The sequence below is a fragment of the Pinus tabuliformis genome, chromosome X (genome assembly GCF_031772625.1).
Source record: "Pinus tabuliformis cultivar Carrire ecotype Pingquan chromosome X, CPIR1, whole genome shotgun sequence".
NCBI classification, from domain to species: domain Eukaryota; kingdom Viridiplantae; phylum Streptophyta; class Pinopsida; order Pinales; family Pinaceae; genus Pinus; species Pinus tabuliformis.
Window position 1 is genome coordinate 897206832 of NC_142308.1, and position 8328 is coordinate 897215159.

Consider the following 8328-nt stretch of genomic DNA (forward strand, 5'->3'; position numbering starts at 1 on the left):
TTCATTACACTATGTTGCACTCATCATACTGGATACAATCATCATTGCACTGCACCCATCATGCTGCACTTCATCATCACTATGTTGCACCATGATGCACTATGCTGCACTATGTTGCACCATTCATCATCATTATGTTGCACCATTGTCATGATGCACTATGCTGCACCATTCATCATCATTATGCTGCACCATTCATCATCACTATGTTGCACCCATCATGTTGCACTTCATCATCACTACACTATACCATTCATGTTGCACTTTCATCAATACTATCATGGAACAACCTTACATGCTTGCTATGGCTTGCAACCTAGCAAAGCAGCAAGCTACCAAGTTCTTAAACCGCAGTGATACCCTCAGACTTCTAATATAGAGACAGTTGCCCCTAACTTACCTATGCCTTAGAACAGTTGTAATTAACATTGTTGCTACTAGGCTTCCTTTGCAATGTTAGCTGTATTTATGACAATGAATTAAGTCTTCTTCAGGCCTGAGATTAGGGCCTCTTCTAGGCCTCCTTCCTGTGGCTTAGGGCAGCGTATGAGTAGCATATAGAAGGCTAAGTATATGCATCCTCCTTGACTGTGGCCACAGTGTTTAGGGCACTCAAGGACAATGTTAGGGTGACAGTGTATTCCCTATCATTAGGTCAGCTTATAGATCTCAATTCAGTGGATAGAGTCTCCATTATGACAGCGGACATTAGGATTTGCTCAAACATCAGATTAAGTCTCTCTTTTACTACATTTTGAGGGTCTTTTGTAACAACAAATTGTGACTAGCGACTAGGGCATTTAGGCTTATTCTTCAGTTGAGTATAAGGTTCTTTTATGAGGGCTTACACTTCACTGCCCTCCTTGACATCGTTGTGTGTGCAGCTAGGGCTCAGGACTTTAGGGCAGCGTTAGAAGCATATCTTCATAACTGTGTTAGGCCTTCATCTCCATGCCAGTGTTAGGAACTCTTCCTTCCACTAAAACCCAAACAAGTGGGGAGGAAGAGATCACAAGAGATGTGAGTGTGTGTCTCAAATGACTTGTAAACCTCTTCTATTTATAGTAAAACATTGAAGATAGATGGGGTAATTTGGTTGTTCGCCGACCTTGACGAATTGTCACATAACACAATTAAATTCATATCTCCATGAATACATGTTGGAATTGGATGATTTTTAGATCAACCCTACACCTCTCGACGAGAGGAATCTAGGAAAAATATCAGCTGCCATGAATAAGTAGACCCACATGGAGTTTGGCCCTAGTTTCCAATTTTAACATTACCCTTCTCCTTCCCACTGGTCAGTTTATCACCGTCTGCCATACCATACCTTCGGCATTGAATTATTGCATTGGGCATAGGGTATTAGTTGCAGATGCCACAGAAAACAACAGAAAACAGATTGTAACCTAACTCTTATCCAAAGGATTCAATATCAGGGTTGGTGTCTGTAATGTGGACAGTGCCAAGAACAGGGTGATGCTTAACTAAATGAAGCAATGGGAAATGTTGAAGATGCCATCTATGCAACGAGGTTCTGCTCTTTTTTGGATTTTCTAGCTACTTTTTAATGCATGCCAAAGTTTACAGCTCTATCGTGTTTTCAACTTTTACCTAATGAAGCGTGGATGTGTAAGAATTGTACAACATTGAAAGACCTAAGTTCCTCTTCTCCCCATTGATTACCTCTGTCTTCACTATTCCATAGCTCTGACGCAGGTGCCAAGCATAAGGTTAATATTTTTTTCATCATAAGCCTTCGATTCCCAATTTCCCATTACTCTTTTTCAGAATTGTGATTGATAGGTTTAGAAATCTCAACTTTTGGGTATTTGGGTCCTCAACTAACTATTGATTCACTGTGTGAAAAGGAAGTGGATCTAATCAAGTATGTCTTCTGCAAGATAGAATTTGGGAGGGTTTTCATCAGATTTGGGCACCTGCGGTTGTTTGGCATGCTGGGGAAAATTGCCCCGTTCTTTTCCTTGAGGGCCCAAATACCTCTTTTGTGATACATTTTTGATTGTTTGGCATGTTGGGAAAAATTGCCCCCGTTCTTTTCCTTGAGGGCCCAAATACCCCTTTTGTGATACGTTTTCGATCTGGAAAAATGACCTACTCCCCTTATCAATTCTTTTTTTCTTGAAACCCTCTGCTTCCCATTGTAATATCTCCTTCTGTTGCTGCAACAATCTCTTCCTCTGATATCAGCTACAAAAGACGACTTACTATGAAATGCTACAATTTTACTACTAGTGTGCAGGATTTAAAGAAGGTTTGGTGCACCTAGTTTGGTAATAAAAACATGTGTAGAAAGTAGTGCTTTTTCTTTATACACCAAGTTTGGTCCCTTGGATCCTAATATAACATGCGTTGAGTTTCAAACGACCTTGCCTCCAAAGAAAAAAGAAGACCAAAGAGTCCTAGATGTTCAAGCCCTAAAGGCCTTAAATTTTTTCCTAAGATGAAGCAGTATTTGGCTACGAGGTTTAGTTTGAGATTAGGTGGTGTGCCCTAGTATTGCAACAATAATGCTGCAACTCCTGGAACTCCCTTCTTTAATTTTATCAACCCGGTAGTTCGTAACAAACTTGGAAGCGACGGTGCTGTATGCACAAGTACTAGCTCTTGCCACAGCTGTCGCTTGGTCAGCTGGCACAAGTCTGCTGGGAGCTTAAGCCAACTTCTATGAGCTTTGAGAAGAAGCTTTTTAACTGATGGATGAAAGCTAACTCAAGCGAGGCTAATCTACTTGCAGAAAGAAACTGAAAAGCTGAAAGGAAACGTAAACCCTAGCAAACCCTAATTTTACCATCTAGTCCTACTGATGCGAAAAAGAGGATGCAAGCTACTGAAAGAGATTACATTGACTTCTAGGAAGGTAAAATGCATGTGTCTAAGCTAATCCTACAGTAACATCTGAAAAGAAACATCTTTTTGGTATTTTTGAATAAGTTGTCAGTTTCATCATGCATATGCTTTCATTGTTCTTTGACTGTGCAGGGGTGGATCAAGGAGGAGAAATGCTTGGAAGAGTTTGGGAAGGTTCAGAGAGGGTCTAAGGAGTCCCTAACACCCTTCTAGAGAGTTTCACAAAGTTTGGCTATCAAGAAACCTCATTTGTGAGCTTCTACAGGAAGTCTGCAGGGGTTCTACAGGATGTTCAGGAATTTCTACAAGATGTTCAGAAATTTCTACAGGATGTTTAAAAATTGGATTTTGGAGGATGGGTGAGTGAGGGAAGATGCATGAATGGATATGGAGGTAGGATAGGGGTCTGAAGTGGCCCAGGGACTGGTGGATGGAGTGGTGAGAAGGTGTAGATGGCTAAATTGGCTCAAAGAAGGCTGAAACAATGATTGCACAAAAAGGTAGGGTTACGTGGGAAAGAGGACAGATGTGAGACGAGGAACCTAGCTAGGAGATGGAGCAGATGGCTCTGATGAAGCTTAGGTGGATGAAAGAGTGGTAGAGATGCTCTGCACCATATACATTCAACTGAATCAACAAAGTCTTGCAAGTAATCAAAGTCCTAGCTAATCTAATCTAACTAACAATAAAGTGAATGAACAACAGCTTTATTTGGAAGAGAACCATGTATATCAACTATGCAATGAAACATTTCAGAGATCTGAACACATAACCAACTTTTGCAAATGAAAACATTACACTAAGGATTGCATGGTAAAGCAAACTAGTGTTTTTGTTTGGGACAACACGGTTACTTCAATTCCAGCCCCTGATCCAATAAGGAAGAGGTGAAACCAAAAGTGTTTGTTGACCCTTTTTTGGAGCCTTTTTCCTGTTATTATCCTACCAATCTATTCTAAACATAAGAAGCTACTTTAACCATCAAAAGCAATCTAAATAACAAAGCAAGATTTAAATCTAAATAGCAGATTTTATTCTAAGAATGTAGCAAAGACACATGAGAGTAAACAAAGGAGGTACTGGGCACTTGAGATGGGCCCAACCCCAAGAGCTACAGCCTCCTAAGAGAGATTTAGAGCTGGTGCAAAGCTGGATTCATCTTTATTGAGCAAGAAAAGAAGAGTTACATCAAAAATTGTCCACAAGGGAAAGCTTGAAAATGTGCTGAAATGCAAAGCTAATCTACTGACTAAAATCGAACTACAAGCTAGCTAACTTCTGCCTACAAAGTGACTAACTACTGGCTAACCAAAATGAGGCCCTAAGCCTTCTTATTTATACAAATTGAGGACCCCAATAGTCCTCCTAAACTTTAGGGACTCGGCTGCCCAAAACTTGTAGTTAACAGCAGTCCTACTTGACTTGCTTGGCTGCCCTTGTGATAATCGATTTGGTGGCCCTTGAACTCTGAGCTGATGGTGGAGAATTCGAGGTAAGGGCCCATAAATGAAGGGGACACCTTCCTAAAAATCCTCTCCACGAATTTGGCTGCCAAGTGCTCATTTAAACCTTTGATTTTGTCTCCAAATTGACCAAAAAGACTACACAAAGCACACATTAGACTTGTTGGCATAATGACTAACCCAATTCACTCTATTAGCATAAATATAATCAAAACCATGCAATAAACTAATGATAATGGTAGATTAAGTTGAATTAGGAGGTTGAATGAGCCCATATAATTATCCATTTTTGGGGCTCATCATTAGGAATGAATCCACATGGTGTAAGTTTCCTAGGCAGCGTGAATACAATATACCCCACTACTAAATTTTCAGCATATAGACAAGTAAATATACAAATAATGAAAATCTAAATTATGTTACTAAATTTTCAACATATAGACAAGTAAATATACAAATAATGAAAATCTAAATTATGTCATAGCTTTCCTTCCTGCTGTGAGTCAGTTGCATTAAAAGATGCCTTGGTTTCAACAAATAAATGACACATTTTCAAGTGCATGTAGCACAAACAACTGGCTATAGAATTTCCAAGCCTTTCTAGTGTAAAAGTGATGGTTATGTTCTGAACTTAGAATACCCGTGTAAACAAAGATAGAAACCCAAATCTAAATCCCTATGGCCAACATACAAGTATAGACATGAATACTGTTATGTAGATGCAAACCAATTCTTTTAAGCATTTTGTAAAATAGTTTTCATTCAAACACATAACAACTTCATAGTTATAAATTTTGAGTCATAATTAAGAGAGGATTGTGATTTCCAGGCATTAAGAAAAATTCACAAATGTTAAGAAAAATTCACAAATGTTTACTTTGCATCTATAGTCATCATCAAAAGAATAAACCTAACTTTGTTGTGCATGTACAAGAAAATTCATTTAGAAATTTCATAAAAATTTAAGTCTCTTGTCCAGCCAATTAGGGCCAGTTTGTACTAGTTAGGTACGAGTCTAGTCAGCAGGTTGGTTCAATACCATGGCCAGTCCAATGGGGCGATTTTACCAGTTTTGATTCTGACAGGACCTACATATGAAAAAGCATTCAAAAAATTGCATTGCTTTCTGATGTTGAATAATAAGATCCTAGTGCTTGTTTCTACTCAGACAAACCACTAGAACACTTGCATGATAAAGATAATATGAACACCCAGGGGGTCTATAAAAAATTCTCTATACCTAAAGCTAAATTATTGGCACTTTTCATTATTTAAGACTGAGAAAGGGAAGCAAAAACACAGACTGAAATTTCAAATTGTAAACAATGAAAAAACATGGAAAGTTTTACTTCTACTATCACTTCAGTGATCAATAAACAACCTCCTCCAGTCTCTTAAGAATACCCTCAAGTCTATCCAAGACTTGTTAGTGATTGTCCTGCCATATCTCTCAACGTGGCTCTCAAAGGTAGAGAGTGCAATATTGATATGGAAATATGCATGGGTAATGAAATTTCTTGAAAGAAATAGTCAACACCCAGAAGCATCGGATCCCACAATGGAAAGCTCACATATAGGGCAGATATTTTGTTGTATGACTGGAACAAAGCATGTTGTACAATATAGACATGACACATTCTTTTTATTGACCATGGTATATAGGTGTAAAAGTTGTTGCACCACCAACAAAAGGCTTTCTGAAGTCAAAATCATAATTCAATTTTTTGGCATCCTGCAGCTGCCTTTCACATGCCTATGGAACTTGTTGTACCTTTGTTGAATGGTTTGCAGGGGTTCAGTTTCCAATAGTCATCAAGAAAAGTTAGCTATTGTACTAAAGCTCCATCCCTTATAATAAACACTCGTGGTATTCAGTGAAACCAACCTCAAATGGAATTTTTGAAGGTTGCTATGACTAAAATAAACTACAAGCTCTTTCTGTTGAACAGTATCATCCTTAACTTCCTTTCTCTTGAACTACATCTAAAGATCCATAACACAATTGCAAGCTCACATATAGCACATAGATTTCCCTTTATGATTGGAATAAAGTGTGGTGTACAATGTGGACAGGACACATACTTCTGACCACGGTATAGAGGTGTAAAAGTTGCTCCAAAAACAACAAAAGGATTTCTGAAGTCATAATTCAGTGTTTTTAGCAACCTGCAACTGCCTCCCACATGCCTGTAGAACTTGTTGGGCATTTGTTGCATGGTTTGCGGCGAGCTCATTTGCCAGCAGTTATCAAGCCAAGTTAGCAGTTGTGCTAAATTTCCCTAGCAAACACCTATGGTTTTCAACAAAGCCAACCTCAAATGGAATTTTTGACTATTGTAATGAGTAAAATAGGCTGCAAGCTCTTGTTGTTCGACTGTATGATCCTTAACTTCCTCTTGACCCCCATTTGAAGACCCATAACACATTCTTTAGCAATTCCAATCAATTTCTTCACCTTCTCAACCTCCTAAATGGAATCTACATCAATAACTGGAATTGCGTGCAAGATTGTAAGAAATAACCTTAATGCTTCACTAAACTTCCCATCTGTTGTGGCTTTGTAAGCTAGTCTAAGTTTCTCATCTAATAGAAAAATCTTAAATACCAAAGCTCATGGACCTCTGACATTTGAGCTAGCAGTCTCACTCCGACCTCCCTCTATTGCTAAGAAGACCACAGTGCAGAAACAAATGCAGGGAGGTACGTATGGCTGCCCATGTAAAGATCCAAAAACAAAGGTTTTAACTTTTAATGGAGTGAAATTCTTAATACCAAGTTTTTGACTTGAGAGCTACATCGCCATATTAATGTTACTAGTAGCTGCATTCTCACCTGCAAGAAAAGATTTTCTGTATCCATATTTGAATTATTGGCATATGTGGTGATGGCGTAACTAATGACATTATGAGTTGTACCTGCAACATTTGCAACTTAGACATCTGTAGGGAGCTTTAAATCTTCTACATCCCATCCTAGCTCATCGTCATTATCTCCTCTCACTTCTCTATCATCGACCACTACAACCTCGCCATTTTGTTTTTCAACTCCAGAAGTGTCAAGGCCTTAACCCCTATTGGCCTTAACCCTAGAAGTGTCATCCTCTTCTTCATGGACTACACCCCCTGCATTATCCAACTCACCAGAAGTGTCAAGGTCTTAACCCCTATTGGTTGCAACTCATTCATCCTCTTCTTCATGGACTACAACCCCTGCATTATCCAACCCACCCTCAAAAAGGCCTTTGGTAACCCTCAATAGCAACCATTCACGATTGTGACAAATTGATGGAGGAGGCACAATAAGTGATGATTTATTTCCAGATGGCAGAGTGGGCAGATTGCCACCTAACTATTAAGTACAAGCATATCAACAATCTCTGTAAGCCCATGAACTGCTGCACTCACATATGGGCATTGTGAAACTGACCCATAACATCATTTTATATTTATGCAATCCCCAACATCTTCAAAAACTTATCAATATTGTCCATGTCAAGATACAAAAAGAAATCCTTTCAAAATTCTTTAATCTTTGGTAAGCATATTCAACAATGGCAACATTTCCTTACCAAAGGGCCTCAGTTCCAAGTGTATACCAGTGACCTTAACATCTCTCTATTTTGTAGAAGCAACATCAATTTGAATAGTTTCACCCTACATTTCTAAGTTAAATCATGCCTTCTCGTCTTTGAAAAAGTGAAGAGTCGCTTCTGGGAAGCCCTTCAGATGCAGCTAAGCAATCACTACCTATCCACAAATCAATTCCTAATCATGCTCATAACATTGTCATACTTCCTTTTTATCAGTGCCAGCTTGAATATTTACTCATGCATCAATCTATATGACACAGTTATTTCCAACTCATTTAGGCAATTGACAGAATTCCCAGACACCTTCATTATACATACTTGAACATCAAGTGTTCCAATAAGGCCACCATTTCTGTTTGGAAGACAACAAAGCACAATTGTCACCCCGACCACCACTCTTAA

General features: G+C 38.8%; 1 pseudogene; it reads right to left on the reverse strand.

Moving 5' to 3' along the window:
* Window positions 1-6262: 6262 nt before the first annotated feature.
* On the reverse strand, window positions 6263-7240 carry LOC149142576 (coatomer subunit alpha-1 pseudogene; annotated as a pseudogene).
* Between the last annotated feature and the right edge of the window lie 1088 nt (window positions 7241-8328).